The sequence below is a fragment of the Coccinella septempunctata genome, chromosome 4 (assembly GCF_907165205.1).
Source record: "Coccinella septempunctata chromosome 4, icCocSept1.1, whole genome shotgun sequence".
Lineage (NCBI taxonomy): Eukaryota > Metazoa > Arthropoda > Insecta > Coleoptera > Coccinellidae > Coccinella > Coccinella septempunctata.
The window spans coordinates 41,418,601-41,436,344 of NC_058192.1; positions in this window are offsets into that span (position 1 = coordinate 41,418,601).

Genomic DNA, 17,744 nt, shown 5'->3' on the forward strand with positions numbered 1-17,744 from the left:
ATATGGAGTGTACAATACTCAATTTGTTGATTTCACCAAACTAAACAGTTGATGATTCCATAGAGAATTGCACTCCAGAGAGCTCTTGGAATTCAACACGAAAATGTAAAATGAAAAAACAATAAATTCGATTTTTTGCTAAACAGTGTCGAATATCTGAAAGATTGTTATGAAAATATGGGTTCTCGAGAAAGCTAAATCTATTGCAAGCATTCTCGAGAGCCTATCTCCCCCCGTTTAGATTTTCATCTTGGAAATGTCAATTTTCAAAAATCGCAAATTTCAATCTGCGATATCTCCTGTGATTTTCGTCTGATGCATTCGGGATTTACGGTTTTGTAATCAGCGTTGATGAGGCTTCCATCCTAGCGCACAAACTCAATTTCGATTATCTCGATTTTTTTGGTCAAAAATGAGCAAGGGGTTAGACCCCCCTAAAAGGACCTATTTGCTCCTCTGCCTAAAAATCAGAGTGTCCTTCTACTGTCTTAGGATATGGAGTGTACAAAACATACTTTGTTGATTCCACCAAACTAAACAGTTTATGATTCCATAGAGAATTGCACTCCAGAGAGCTCTTCGAATTCAACTCGAAAATGAAAAATGGACAAAAAATAAATTCGATTTTTTGCTAAACAGTGTCAAATATCTGAAAAATTGTTATGAAAATATGGGTTCTCGAAAAAGCTGAATCTATTGCAAGCATTCTCGAAAGCCTATCTCCCTCCGTTTAGATTTTCGTCTTGGAAATGGCAATTTTCAAAAATCGCAAATTTCAATCTGCGATATCTCCTGTTATTTTCGTCTGATGCATTCGGGATGTACGGTTTTGTAATCAGCGTTGATAAGGCTTCAATCCTAGCACACAAACTCAATTTTGAAAATCTCGATTTTTTTGGTCAAAAACGAGCAAGGGGTTAGACCCCCCTAAAAGGACCTATTTGCTCCTCTGCCTAAAAATCAGAGTGCCTTCTACTGTCTTAGGATATGGAGTGTACAAAACTTACTTTGTTGATTCCACCAAACTAAACAGTTGATGATTCCATAGAGAATTGCACTCCAGAGAGCTCTTCGAATTCAACTCGACAATGAAAAATGGAAAAACAATAAATTCGATTTTTTGTTAAACAGTGTCAAATATCTGGAAAATTGTTATGAAAATATGGGTTCTCAAAAAAGCTGAATCTATTGCAAGCATTCTCGAAAGCCTATCTAACTCCGTTTAGATTTTCGTCTTGGAAATGGCAATTTTCAGAAATCGCAAATTTCAATCTGCGATATCTCCTGTTATTTTCGTCTGATGCATTCGGGATTAACGTTTTGTAATCAGCGTTGATAAGGCTTCCATCCTACCACACAAACTCAATTTTGAAAATCTCGATTTTTTCGGTCAAAAAATGAGCAAGGGGTTAGACCCCCCTAAAATGACTTATTGGCTCCTCTGCCTGAAAATCAGAGTGTCCTACTACTGTCTTAGGATATGGAGTGTACAAAACTTACTTTGTTGATTCCACCAAACTAAACAGTTTATGATTCCATAGAGAATTGCACTCCAGAGAGCTCTTCGAATTCAACTCGAAAATGAAAAATGGAAAAAAAAATGAATTCGATTTTTTGCTAAACAGTGTCAAATATCTGAAAAATTGTTATGAAAATATGGGTTCTCGAAAAAGCTGAATCTATTGCAAGCATTCTCGAAAGCCTATCTAACTCCGTTTAGATTTTCGTCTTGGAAATGGCAATTTTCAGAAATCGCAAATTTCAATCTGCGATATCTCCTGTTATTTTCGTCTGATGCATTCGGGATTTACGGTTTTGTAATCAGCGTTGATGAGGCTTCCATCCTAGCGCACAAACTCAATTTCGAAAATCTCGATTTTTTTGGTCAAAAATGAGCAAGGGGTTAGACCCCCCTAAAATGACTTATTGGCTCCTCTGCCTGAAAATCATGGTGTCCTACTACTGTCTTAGGATATGGAGTGTACAATACTTACTTTGTTGATTCCACCAAACAAAACAGTTGATGATTCCATAGAGAATTGCACTCCAGGGAGCTCTTGGCTCGAAAATGTAAAATGGAAAAACAATAAATTCGATTTTTTGCTAAACAGTGTCAAATATCTGAAAAATTTTTATGAAAATATGGGTTCTCGAAAAATCTGAATCTATTGCAAGCATTCTCGAAAGCCTATCTCCCTCCGTTTAGATTTTCATCTTGGAAATGGAAATTTTCAAAAATCGCAAATTTCAATCTGCGATATCTCCTGTTATTTTCGTCTGATGCATTCGGGATTTACGGTTTTGTAATCAGCGTTGATGAGGCTTCCATCCTAGCGCACAAACTCAATTTCGAAAATCTCGATTTCTTTGGTCAAAAATGAGCAAGGGGTTAGACCCTCCTAAAATGACTTATTGGCTCCTCTGCCTGAAAATAATGGTAACCTACTACTGTCTTAGGATATGGAGTGTACAATACATACTTTGTTGATTCCACCAAACTAAACAGTTGATGATTCCATAGAGAATTGCATTCCAGAGAGCTCCTCGAAGTCAACTCGAAAATGAAAAATGGAAAAACAATAAATTCGATTTTTTCCTGAACACTGTCCAACATCTCAGGAATTGTTATGAAGATATGGGTTCTCGAATACGCTGAATCTATTGCAAGTATTCCTGAAAGCCTATCTCCCTCCGTTTAGATTTTCATCTTGGAAATGGCATTTTTCAAAAATCGCAAATTTGAATCTGCGATAGCTCCTGCTATTTTCGTATGATGCATTCGAGATTTACGGTTTTGTAATCAGCGTTGATAAGGCTTCCATCCTAGCACACAAACTCAATTTTGAAAATCTTAATTTTTTTGTTCAAAAATGAGCAAGGGGTTAGAACCCCCTAAAATGACCTATTTGCTCCTCTGCCTAAAAATCAGGGTGTCCTACTGCTGTCTTAGGATATGGAGTGTACAATACTTACTTTGTTGATTCCACCAAACTAAACAGTTGATGATTCCATAGAGAATTGCACTCCAGAGAGCTCTTCGAATTCAACGCGAAAATGAAAAATGGAAAAACAATAAATTCGATTGTTTGCTAAACAGTGTCGTATATCTGAAAAATTGTTATGAGAATATGGGTTCTCGAAAAAGCTGAATCTATTGCAAGCATTCTCGAGAGCCTATCTCTCTCCGTTCAGATTTTCATTTTGGGAATGTCAATTTTCAAAAATCGCAAATTTCAATCTGCGATATCTCCTGTTATTTTCGTGTGATGCATTCGGGATTTAAGGTTTTGTAATCAGCGTTGATAAGGCTTCCATCTTAGCACACAAACTCAATTTTGAAAATCTCGATTTTTTCGGTCAAAAATGAGCAAGGGGTTAGACCCCCCTAAAATGACTTATTGGCTCCTCTGCCTGAAAATCATAGTGTCCTACTACTGTCTTAGGATATGGAGTGTACAATACTTACTTTGTTGATTCCACCAAATTTAACAGTTGATGATTCCATAGAGAATTGCACTCCAGAGAGCTCTTCGAATTCAACGCGAAAATGAAAAGAGGAAAAATAATAAATTCGATTTTTTGCTAAACAGTGTCGAATATCTGAAAAATTGTTATGAAAATATTGGTTCTCGAAGAAGCTGAATCTATTGCAAGCATTCTCGAGAGCCTATCTCTCTCCGTTTAGATTTTCATTTTGGAAATGGCAAATTTCAAAAATCGCAAATTTCAATCTGAGATATCCCCTGTTATTTTCGTCTGATGCATTCGCGATTTACGGTTTTGTAATCAGCGTTGATAAGGCTTCCATCCTAGCACACAAACTCAATTTTGAAAATCTCAATTTTTTTTGTTCAAAAATGAGCAAGGGGTTAGAACCCCCTAAAATGACCTATTTGCTCCTCTGCCTAAAAATCAGGGTGTCCTACTACTGTCTTAGGATATGGAGTGTACGATGCTTACTTTGTTGATTTCACCAAACTAAACAGTTGATGATGCCATAGAGAATTGCACTCCAGAGAGCTCTTCGAATTCAACTCGAAAATGAAAAATGGAAAAACAATAAATTCGATTTTTTGCTAAACAGTGTCGAATATCTGAAAAATTGTTATGAAAATATGGGTTCTCGAAAAAGCTGAATCTATTGCAAGCATTCTCGAGAGCCTGTCTCTCTCCGTTCAGATTTTCATTTTGGGAATGTCAATTTTCAAAAATCGCAAATTTCAATCTGCGATATCTCCTGTTATTTTCTTGTGATGCATTCGGGATTTAAGGTTTTGTAATCAGCGTTGATAAGGCTTCCATCTTAGCACACAAACTCAATTTTGAAAATCTCGATTTTTTCGGTCAAAAATGAGCAAGGGGTTAGACCCCCCTAAAATGACTTATTGGCTCCTCTGCCTGAAAATCATAGTGTCCTACTACTGTCTTAGGATATGGAGTGTACAATACTTACTTTGTTGATTCCACCAAATTTAACAGTTGATGATTCCATAGAGAATTGCACTCCAGAGAGCTCTTCGAATTCAACTCGAAAATGAAAAATGGAAAAAAAATAAATTCGATTTTTTGCTAAACAGTGTAGATTATCTGGAAAATTGTTATGAAAATATGGGTTCTCGAAAAAGCTGAATCTATTGCAAGCATTCTCGAGAGCCTATCTCACTCCGTTTAGATTTTCATTTTGGAAATGGCAATTTTCAAAAATCGCAGATTTCAATCTGCGATATCTCCTGTTATTTTCGTCTGATGCATTCGGGATTTACGGTTTTGTGATCAGCGTGGATAAGGCTTCCATCCTAGGACAAAAACCCAATTTTGAAAATCTAATTTTTTTGGTCAAAAATGAGCAAGGGGTTCGACCCCCCTAAAATGACCTATTTGCTCCTCTGCCTGAAAATAATGGTATCCTACTACTGTCTTAGGATATGGAGTGTACAATACTTAATTTGTTGATTCCACCAAACTAAACAGTTGATGATTCCATAGAGAATTGCACTCCAGAGAGCTCCTCGAAGTCAACTCGAAAATGAAAAATGGAAAAACAATGAATTCGATTTTTTCCTGAACACTGGCCAACATCTCAGGAATTGTTATAAAGATATGAGTTCTCGAATACGCTGAATCTATTGCAAGCATTCCTGAAAGCCTATCTCCCTCCGTTTAGATTTTCATCTTGGAAATGGCATTTTTCAAAAATCACAAATTTGAATCTGCGATAGCTCCTGTTATTTTCGTCTGATCCATTTGGGATTTACGGTTTTGTAATCAGCGTTGATAAGGCTTTCAGCCTAGCTCAAAAACTCAATTTCGAAAATCTCGATTTTTTTGGTTAAAAATGAGAAAGGATTTAGACCCCCCTAAAATGACCTATTTGCTCCTCTGCCTAGAAATCAGGGTGTCCTACTTCTGTCTTAGGATATGGAGTGTAAAATACTAACTTTGTTGATTCCACCAAACTAAACAGTTGATGATTCCATAGAGAATTGCACTCCAGGGAGCTCTTGGAATTCAACACGAAAATGTAAAATGAAAAAACAATAAATTCGATTTTTTGCTAAACAGTGTCGAATATCTGAAAAATTGTTATGGAAATATGGGTTCTCGAAAAAGCTGAATCTATTGCAAGCATTCTCGAGAGCCTATCTCCCTCCGTTTAGATTTTCATCTTGTAAATGGCATTTTTCAAAAATCGCAAATTTGAATCTGCGATAGCTCCTGTTATTTTCGTCTGATCCATTTGGGATTTACGGTTTTGTAATCAGCGTAGATAAGGCTTTCAGCCTAGCTCAAAAACTCAATTTCGAAAATCTCGATTTTTTTGGTTAAAAATGAGAAAGGATTTAGACCCCCCTAAAATGACCTATTTGCTCCTCTGCCTAGAAATCAGGGTGTCCTACTTCTGTCTTAGGATATGGAGTGTAAAATACTAACTTTGTTGATTCCACTAAACTTAACAGTTGATGATTCCATAGAGAATTGCACTCCAGGGAGCACTTGGAATTCAACACGAAAATGTAAAATGAAAAAACAATAAATTCGATTTTTTGCTAAACAGTGTCAAATATCTGAAAAATTGTTATGAAAATATGGGTTCTCGAAAAAGCTGAATCTATTGCAAGCATTCTCGAGAGCCTATCTCCCTCCGTTTAGATTTTCATCTTGGAAATGGCATTTTTCAAAAATCGCAAATTTGAATCTGCGATAGCTCCTGTTATTTTCGTCTGATTCATTTGGGATTTACGGTTTTGTAATCAGCGTTGATAAGGCTTCCATCCTAGCACACAAACCCAATTCTGAAAATCTCGATTTTTTTTTGTCAAAACTGAGCAAGGGGTTAGACACCCCTAAAATGACCTAATTGCTCCTCTGCCTAGAAATCAGGGTGTCCTACTACTATCTTAGGATATGGAGTGTACAATACTTACTTTGTTGATTCCATCAAACTAAACAGTTGATGATTCCATAGAGAATTGCACTCCAGAGAGCTCTTCGAATTCAACTCGAAAATGAAAAATGGAAAAACAATAAATTCGATTTTTTGCTAAACAGTGTCAAATATCTGAAAAATTGTTATGAAAATATGGGTTCTCGAAAAAGCTGAATCTATTGCAAGCATTCTCGAAAGCCTATCTCCCTCTGTGCAGATTTTCATCTTGGAAATGGCAATTTTCAAAAATCGCAAATTTCAATCTGCGATATCTCCTGTTATTTTCGTCTGATGCATTCAGGATTTACGGTTTTGTAAACAGCCTCCATCCTCCAGAGAGCTCTTCGAATTCAACTCGAAAATAAAAAATGGAAAAACAATAAATTCGATTTTTTGCTAAACAGTATCAAATATCTGAAAAATTGTTATGAAAATATGGGTTCCCGAAAAAGCTGAATCTATTGCAAGCATTCTCGAGTGCCTATCTCCCTCCGTTCAGATTTTCATTTTGGAAATGGCAATTTTCAAAAATCGCAAATATCAATCTGCGATATCTCCTGTTATTTTCGTCTGATGCATTCGGGATTTAAGGTTTTGTAATCAGCGTTGATAATGCTTCCATCTTAGCACACAAACTCAATTTTGAAAATCTCGATTTTTTCGGTCAAAAATGAGCAAGGGGTTAGACCCCCTAAAATGACTTATTGGCTCCTCTGCCTGAAAATCATAGTGTCCTACTACTGTCTTAGGATATGGAGTGTACAATACTTACTTTGTTGATTCCACCAAATTTAACAGTTGATGATTCCATAGAGAATTGCACTCCAGAGAGCTCTTCGAATTCAACTCGAAAATGAAAAATGGAAAAACAATAAATTCGATTTTTTGCTAAGCAGTGTCGAATATCTGAAAAATTGTTATGAAAATATGGGTTCTCGAAAAAGCTGAATCTATTGCAAGCCTATCTCCCTCCGTTCAGATTTTCATTTTGGAAATGGCAATTTTCAAAAATCGCAAATATCAATCTGCGATATCTCCTGTTATTTTCGTCTGATGCATTCGGGATTTAAGGTTTTGTAATCAGCGTTGATAATGCTTCCATCTTAGCACACAAACTCAATTTTGAAAATCTCGATTTTTTCGGTCAAAAATGAACAAGGGGTTAGACCCCCCTAAAATGACTTATTGGCTCCTCTGCCTGAAAATCATAGTGTCCTACTACTGTCTTAGGATATGGAGTGTACAATACTTACTTTGTTGATTCCACCAAATTTAACAGTTGATGATTCCATAGAGAATTGCACTCCAGAGAGCTCTTCGAATTCAACTCGAAATGAAAAATGGAAAAACAATAAATTCGATTTTTTGCTAAACAGTGTCAAATATCTGAAAAACTGTTATGAAAATATGGGTTCTCGAAATAGCTGAATCTGTTGCAAGCATTCTCGAAAGCCTATCTCCCTCCGTTTAGATTTTCATCTTGGAAATGGCAATTTTCAAAAATCGCAAATTTCAATCTGCGATATCTCCTGTTATTTTCTTCGTCTGATGCATTCGGGATTTACGGTTCTGTAATCAGCGTTGATGAGGCTTCCATCCTAGCGCACAAACTCAATTTTGAAAATCTCGATTTTTATTGGTCAAAAATGAGCATGTGGTTAGACCCACCTAAAATGACCTATTTACTCCTCTGCCTAAAAATCAGGGTGTCCTACTACTGTCTTAGGATATGGAGTGTACGATACTTACTTTGTTGATTCCACCAAACTGAACAGTTGATTATTCCATAGAGAATGGCACTCCAGAGAGCTCTTCGAATTCAACTCGAAAATGAAAAATGGAAAAAAAATAAATTCGATTTTTTGCTAAACGGTGTCGAATATCTGAAAAATTGTTATGAAAATATGGGTTCTCGAAAAAGCTGAATCTATTGCAAGCATTCTCGAGAGCCTATCTCACTCCGTTTAGATTTTCATTTTGGAAATAGCAATTTTCAAAAATCGCAAATTTCAATCTGCGATATCTCCTGTTATTTTCGTCTGATGCATTCGGGATTTATGGTTTTGTGATCAGCGTTGACAAGGCTTCCATCCTAGCACAAAAAACCAATTTTGAAAATCTCAATTTTTTTGGTCAAAAATGAGCAAGGGGTTCGACCCCCCTAAAATGACCTATTTGCTCCTCTGCCTGAAAATAATGATATCCTACTACTGTCTTAGGATATGGAGTGTATAATACTTACTTTGTTGATTCCACCAAACTAAACAGTTGATGATTCCATAGAGAATTGCACTCCAGAGAGCTCCTCGAAGTCAACTCGAAAATGAAAAATGGAAAAACAATAAATTCGATTTTTTCCTGAACACTGTCCAACATCTCAGGAATTGTTATGAAGATATGGGTTCTCGAATACGCTGAATCTATTGCAAGCATTCCTGAAAGCCTATCTCCCTCCGTTTAGATTTTCATTTTGGAAATGGCATTTTCCAAAAATCGCAAATTTGAATCTGCGATAGCTCCTGTTATTTTCGTCTGATCCATTTGGGATTTACGGTTTTGTAATCAGCGTTGATAAGGCTTTCAGCCTAGCTCAAAAACTCAATTTCGAAAATCTCAATTTTTTTTGGTTAAAAATGAGCAAGGATTTAGTCCCCCCTAAAATGACCTATTTGCTCCTCTGCCTAAAAATCAGGGTGTCCTACTACTGTCTTAGGATATGGAGTGTACAATACTAACTTTGTTGATTCCACCAAACTAAACAGTTGATGATTCCATAGAGAATTGCACTCCAGGGAGCTCTTGGAATTCAACACGAAAATGTAAAATGAAAAAACAACAAATTCGATTTTTTGCTAAACAGTGTCAAATATCTGAAAATGTGTTATGAAAATATGGGTTCTCGAAAAAGCTGAATCTATTGCAAGCATTCTCGAGAGCCTATCTCCCTCCGTTCAGATTTTCATTTTGGAAATGGCAATTTTCAAAAATCGCAAATATCAATCTGCGATATCACCTGTTATTTTCGTCTGATGCATTCGGGATTTACGGTTTTGTAATCAGCGTTGATAAGGCTTCCATCTTAGCACACAAACTCAATTTTGAAAATCTCGATTTTTTCGGTCAAAAATGAGCAAGGGGTTAGACCCCCCTAAAATGACTTATTGGCTCCTCTGCCTGAAAATCATAGTGTCCTACTACTGTCTTAGGATATGGAGTGTACAATACTTACTTTGTTGATTCCACCAAATTTAACAGTTGATGATTCCATAGAGAATTGCACTCCAGAGAGCTCTTCGAATTCAACGCGAAAATGAAAAGAGGAAAAATAATAAATTCGATTTTTTGCTAAACAGTGTCGAATATCTGAAAAATTGTTATGAAAATATTGGTTCTCGAAGAAGCTGAATCTATTGCAAGCATTCTCGAGAGCCTATCTCTCTCCGTTTAGATTTTCATTTTGGAAATGGCAAATTTCAAAAATCGCAAATTTCAATCTGAGATATCCCCTGTTATTTTCGTCTGATGCATTCGCGATTTACGGTTTTGTAATCAGCGTTGATAAGGCTTCCATCCTAGCACACAAACTCAATTTTGAAAATCTCAATTTTTTTTGTTCAAAAATGAGCAAGGGGTTAGAACCCCCTAAAATGACCTATTTGCTCCTCTGCCTAAAAATCAGGGTGTCCTACTACTGTCTTAGGATATGGAGTGTACGATGCTTACTTTGTTGATTTCACCAAACTAAACAGTTGATGATGCCATAGAGAATTGCACTCCAGAGAGCTCTTCGAATTCAACTCGAAAATGAAAAATGGAAAAACAATAAATTCGATTTTTTGCTAAACAGTGTCGAATATCTGAAAAATTGTTATGAAAATATGGGTTCTCGAAAAAGCTGAATCTATTGCAAGCATTCTCGAGAGCCTGTCTCTCTCCGTTCAGATTTTCATTTTGGGAATGTCAATTTTCAAAAATCGCAAATTTCAATCTGCGATATCTCCTGTTATTTTCTTGTGATGCATTCGGGATTTAAGGTTTTGTAATCAGCGTTGATAAAGCTTCCATCTTAGCACACAAACTCAATTTTGAAAATCTCGATTTTTTCGGTCAAAAATGAGCAAGGGGTTAGACCCCCCTAAAATGACTTATTGGCTCCTCTGCCTGAAAATCATAGTGTCCTACTACTGTCTTAGGATATGGAGTGTACAATACTTACTTTGTTGATTCCACCAAATTTAACAGTTGATGATTCCATAGAGAATTGCACTCCAGAGAGCTCTTCGAATTCAACTCGAAAATGAAAAATGGAAAAAAAATAAATTCGATTTTTTGCTAAACAGTGTAGATTATCTGGAAAATTGTTATGAAAATATGGGTTCTCGAAAAAGCTGAATCTATTGCAAGCATTCTCGAGAGCCTATCTCACTCCGTTTAGATTTTCATTTTGGAAATGGCAATTTTCAAAAATCGCAGATTTCAATCTGCGATATCTCCTGTTATTTTCGTCTGATGCATTCGGGATTTACGGTTTTGTGATCAGCGTGGATAAGGCTTCCATCCTAGGACAAAAACCCAATTTTGAAAATCTAATTTTTTTGGTCAAAAATGAGCAAGGGGTTCGACCCCCCTAAAATGACCTATTTGCTCCTCTGCCTGAAAATAATGGTATCCTACTACTGTCTTAGGATATGGAGTGTACAATACTTAATTTGTTGATTCCACCAAACTAAACAGTTGATGATTCCATAGAGAATTGCACTCCAGAGAGCTCCTCGAAGTCAACTCGAAAATGAAAAATGGAAAAACAATGAATTCGATTTTTTCCTGAACACTGGCCAACATCTCAGGAATTGTTATAAAGATATGAGTTCTCGAATACGCTGAATCTATTGCAAGCATTCCTGAAAGCCTATCTCCCTCCGTTTAGATTTTCATCTTGGAAATGGCATTTTTCAAAAATCACAAATTTGAATCTGCGATAGCTCCTGTTATTTTCGTCTGATCCATTTGGGATTTACGGTTTTGTAATCAGCGTTGATAAGGCTTTCAGCCTAGCTCAAAAACTCAATTTCGAAAATCTCGATTTTTTTGGTTAAAAATGAGAAAGGATTTAGACCCCCCTAAAATGACCTATTTGCTCCTCTGCCTAGAAATCAGGGTGTCCTACTTCTGTCTTAGGATATGGAGTGTAAAATACTAACTTTGTTGATTCCACCAAACTAAACAGTTGATGATTCCATAGACAATTGCACTCCAGGGAGCTCTTGGAATTCAACACGAAAATGTAAAATGAAAAAACAATAAATTCGATTTTTTGCTAAACAGTGTCGAATATCTGAAAAATTGTTATGGAAATATGGGTTCTCGAAAAAGCTGAATCTATTGCAAGCATTCTCGAGAGCCTATCTCCCTCCGTTTAGATTTTCATCTTGTAAATGGCATTTTTCAAAAATCGCAAATTTGAATCTGCGATAGCTCCTGTTATTTTCGTCTGATCCATTTGGGATTTACGGTTTTGTAATCAGCGTTGATAAGGCTTTCAGCCTAGCTCAAAAACTCAATTTCGAAAATCTCGATTTTTTTGGTTAAAAATGAGAAAGGATTTAGACCCCCCTAAAATGACCTATTTGCTCCTCTGCCTAGAAATCAGGGTGTCCTACTTCTGTCTTAGGATATGGAGTGTAAAATACTAACTTTGTTGATTCCACTAAACTTAACAGTTGATGATTCCATAGAGAATTGCACTCCAGGGAGCACTTGGAATTCAACACGAAAATGTAAAATGAAAAAACAATAAATTCGATTTTTTGCTAAACAGTGTCAAATATCTGAAAAATTATTATGAAAATATGGGTTCTCGAAAAAGCTGAATCTATTGCAAGCATTCTCGAGAGCCTATCTCCCTCCGTTTAGATTTTCATCTTGGAAATGGCATTTTTCAAAAATCGCAAATTTGAATCTGCGATAGCTCCTGTTATTTTCGTCTGATTCATTTGGGATTTACGGTTTTGTAATCAGCGTTGATAAGGCTTCCATCCTAGCACACAAACCCAATTCTGAAAATCTCGATTTTTTTTTGTCAAAACTGAGCAAGGGGTTAGACACCCCTAAAATGACCTAATTGCTCCTCTGCCTAGAAATCAGGGTGTCCTACTACTATCTTAGGATATGGAGTGTACAATACTTACTTTGTTGATTCCATCAAACTAAACAGTTGATGATTCCATAGAGAATTGCACTCCAGAGAGCTCTTCGAATTCAACTCGAAAATGAAAAATGGAAAAACAATAAATTCGATTTTTTGCTAAACAGTGTCAAATATCTGAAAAATTGTTATGAAAATATGGGTTCTCGAAAAAGCTGAATCTATTGCAAGCATTCTCGAAAGCCTATCTCCCTCTGTGCAGATTTTCATCTTGGAAATGGCAATTTTCAAAAATCGCAAATTTCAATCTGCGATATCTCCTGTTATTTTCGTCTGATGCATTCAGGATTTACGGTTTTGTAAACAGCCTCCATCCTCCAGAGAGCTCTTCGAATTCAACTCGAAAATAAAAAATGGAAAAACAATAAATTCGATTTTTTGCTAAACAGTATCAAATATCTGAAAAATTGTTATGAAAATATGGGTTCCCGAAAAAGCTGAATCTATTGCAAGCATTCTCGAGTGCCTATCTCCCTCCGTTCAGATTTTCATTTTGGAAATGGCAATTTTCAAAAATCGCAAATATCAATCTGCGATATCTCCTGTTATTTTCGTCTGATGCATTCGGGATTTAAGGTTTTGTAATCAGCGTTGATAATGCTTCCATCTTAGCACACAAACTCAATTTTGAAAATCTCGATTTTTTCGGTCAAAAATGAGCAAGGGGTTAGACCCCCCTAAAATGACTTATTGGCTCCTCTGCCTGAAAATCATAGTGTCCTACTACTGTCTTAGGATATGGAGTGTACAATACTTACTTTGTTGATTCCACCAAATTTAACAGTTGATGATTCCATAGAGAATTGCACTCCAGAGAGCTCTTCGAATTCAACTCGAAAATGAAAAATGGAAAAACAATAAATTCGATTTTTTGCTAAGCAGTGTCGAATATCTGAAAAATTGTTATGAAAATATGGGTTCTCGAAAAAGCTGAATCTATTGCAAGCCTATCTCCCTCCGTTCAGATTTTCATTTTGGAAATGGCAATTTTCAAAAATCGCAAATATCAATCTGCGATATCTCCTGTTATTTTCGTCTGATGCATTCGGGATTTAAGGTTTTGTAATCAGCGTTGATAATGCTTCCATCTTAGCACACAAACTCAATTTTGAAAATCTCGATTTTTTCGGTCAAAAATGAACAAGGGGTTAGACCCCCCTAAAATGACTTATTGGCTCCTCTGCCTGAAAATCATAGTGTCCTACTACTGTCTTAGGATATGGAGTGTACAATACTTACTTTGTTGATTCCACCAAATTTAACAGTTGATGATTCCATAGAGAATTGCACTCCAGAGAGCTCTTCGAATTCAACTCGAAATGAAAAATGGAAAAACAATAAATTCGATTTGTTGCTAAACAGTGTCAAATATCTGAAAAACTGTTATGAAAATATGGGTTCTCGAAATAGCTGAATCTGTTGCAAGCATTCTCGAAAGCCTATCTCCCTCCGTTTAGATTTTCATCTTGGAAATGGCAATTTTCAAAAATCGCAAATTTCAATCTGCGATATCTCCTGTTATTTTCTTCGTCTGATGCATTCGGGATTTACGGTTCTGTAATCAGCGTTGATGAGGCTTCCATCCTAGCGCACAAACTCAATTTTGAAAATCTCGATTTTTATTGGTCAAAAATGAGCATGTGGTTAGACCCACCTAAAATGACCTATTTACTCCTCTGCCTAAAAATCAGGGTGTCCTACTACTGTCTTAGGATATGGAGTGTACGATACTTACTTTGTTGATTCCACCAAACTGAACAGTTGATTATTCCATAGAGAATGGCACTCCAGAGAGCTCTTCGAATTCAACTCGAAAATGAAAAATGGAAAAAAAATAAATTCGATTTTTTGCTAAACAGTGTCGAATATCTGAAAAATTGTTATGAAAATATGGGTTCTCGAAAAAGCTGAATCTATTGCAAGCATTCTCGAGAGCCTATCTCACTCCGTTTAGATTTTCATTTTGGAAATAGCAATTTTCAAAAATCGCAAATTTCAATCTGCGATATCTCCTGTTATTTTCGTCTGATGCATTCGGGATTTATGGTTTTGTGATCAGCGTTGACAAGGCTTCCATCCTAGCACAAAAAACCAATTTTGAAAATCTCAATTTTTTTGGTCAAAAATGAGCAAGGGGTTCGACCCCCCTAAAATGACCTATTTGCTCCTCTGCCTGAAAATAATGATATCCTACTACTGTCTTAGGATATGGAGTGTACAATACTTACTTTGTTGATTCCACCAAACTAAACAGTTGATGATTCCATAGAGAATTGCACTCCAGAGAGCTCCTCGAAGTCAACTCGAAAATGAAAAATGGAAAAACAATAAATTCGATTTTTTCCTGAACACTGTCCAACATCTCAGGAATTATTATGAAGATATGGGTTCTCGAATACGCTGAATCTATTGCAAGCATTCCTGAAAGCCTATCTCCCTCCGTTTAGATTTTCATTTTGGAAATGGCATTTTCCAAAAATCGCAAATTTGAATCTGCGATAGCTCCTGTTATTTTCGTCTGATCCATTTGGGATTTACGGTTTTGTAATCAGCGTTGATAAGGCTTTCAGCCTAGCTCAAAAACTCAATTTCGAAAATCTCAATTTTTTTTGGTTAAAAATGAGCAAGGATTTAGTCCCCCCTAAAATGACCTATTTGCTCCTCTGCCTAAAAATCAGGGTGTCCTACTACTGTCTTAGGATATGGAGTGTACAATACTAACTTTGTTGATTCCACCAAACTAAACAGTTGATGATTCCATAGAGAATTGCACTCCAGGGAGCTCTTGGAATTCAACACGAAAATGTAAAATGAAAAAACAACAAATTCGATTTTTTGCTAAACAGTGTCAAATATCTGAAAATATGTTATGAAAATATGGGTTCTCGAAAAAGCTGAATCTATTGCAAGCATTCTCGAAAGCCTATCTCCCTCTGTTTAGGTTTTCATTTTGGAAATGGCAATTTTCAAAAATCGCAAATTTCAATCTGCGATATCTCCTGTTATTTTCGTGTGATGCATTCGGGATTTACAGTTTTGTAATCAGCGTTGATGAGGCTTCCATCCTAGCACACAAACTCAATTTTGAAAATCTCGATTTTTTCGGTCAAAAATGAGAAAGGGGTTAGACCCCCCTAAAATACTCATACTCATACTCATACTCTTTTATTTCCCTCAAAAATTTACAGGGTGAGTCAATAAAAATCTATATAATATAAAATATCTTAACTGTTTAGGCACCATAACAACATTATCATTCACACATAAGTAAATTATTCACATACATTAAAATACGAAACTATCGAGAACTAGAACTGGTGATTCATAAATTCATCAATGGAATAAAAGGCGCCTTCTAGAAGCAGACTCTTCACAACCCTTTTGAAGGCTACTCCACGAAGGGAAATCACGTGATCAGGAAGTCTATTGTACATCTTTTTACCATTAAAAACGTACATATTTTGTGTTCTTTTTATGCGGTGGATGGGAGTCAGAATTTTATTTCTATTTCGGGTGTTGTGATCATGTACACTCGAGTGCCTGGGGAGTTCCTCCTTCCCCAAATGTACGTGGAGAAGACACTCAAGCATGTAGCAGCACGGAACAGTGAGAACTTTGTACTTCTTGAATAGGGGTCTACAACTGCTCACCTGATCCACCCCGGCCAACAACCGCATCGCCTTCTTTTGTTTAAGGAAAACCTTCATAGCATCCGACGACGCTCCCCAGAGTATGATCCCGTATGTCATTTTACCATGGAACTGAGCGTAATAGGTGAGAAGTGCCTCTCTCTCTGTGAGAATATTCTTTATCTGTCGAATGGCGAATAATGATGTGGAGAGTCTCTTACATAACCCATTCACATGCTCAGTCCAAGTCAAATCTCCACCAAGTATAGACCCCTGTGGCACCCCGGTCGTGATGCTTCTCTTGGAAGATTTTTTTCCATCAATGTCTACGATCTGGTATCTACTCAGCAAATATGATTTCAGCAATTCGAAAGGTGGACCTCTGATGCCTAAGTAGTCTATCTTAGATAAGAGGATCTCATGGTTGACGCAGTCGAAAGCCTTCGTAAGATCCATAACAGTAAGCAAGGCTTCCCCTGATTCATCCAATGTCTGCAGGATAAACTCCATCATCTGTAAAAGAGCTGATATAGTTGATCTACCTCTCCTGAAACCATGCTGGCGATCACTCAGCAGCGAACTGCCCTCCAAGAAAGAGACCAACCTTCGTTTTATAAGGGACTCAAATATCTTTGACATGGCAGGAAGAATGGATATAGGTCTAAAATTGTCGAACTGTTCATGATCTCCTTTTTTATGGACTGGTATAACTCTTGCCAGCTTCAGCTCATCCGGGAAATACCCCTCTTGAAATCAAGCATTAATAATTTCTGATAGAGGATCTGCCAAGTATTCAATTACTTCCTTTAGCAAGCTTACTGAGAAGCCATAAATATCTTTTGTTGATTTCTTCTTCATTTCTGATACAGCCCTCTTGACCTCCTCTGGTGTTGTTGGAGTTAGGAAGAATGAGCTTGGATTTCTAATAGACTTCTTCCTCACCATGATGGCACTTCGTTCAAGGTCGCTGTTTTGTCCACACAGCTTTTCCGCTATTGTTGAAAAAAATACATTGAAGTCCTCCTCTGATAACATTATGTTGTTTTTTGTTCTTTTACCTCCTCTCAGTTTCGAATTGATGACTTTCCAAATGGCACGATTTTTATCATCAGACTCATTTATCATCTGAGCATTCTTTGTTTTCACTGTTTCCTCGATCAGACTCTTCAGTTGATGTTTCAAATTTTTGTATAAATTTTCTGTGTGTTCATTTCATTTAACTGAAAACATCGTGTGCGCTGCATCTTCTTTTTTCTTTAAGTCCATGATCTCTGGTTCATTCCAATATTTCTTTGGTGGCACTCTTCTTATCCTCACCCTTTTTATTGGGAAGCATTGGTTGAAAGCCTCAGTTACCACTTCATGAAAACCTCGGTATGATAACGGAGCCGATACATCTTTGATGAACCCCCAATTGATTTTCTTAATACGCTCCCGGAACTGGCAGGTACTGTTCTCATTTATTATGTGAGTATATTCATAT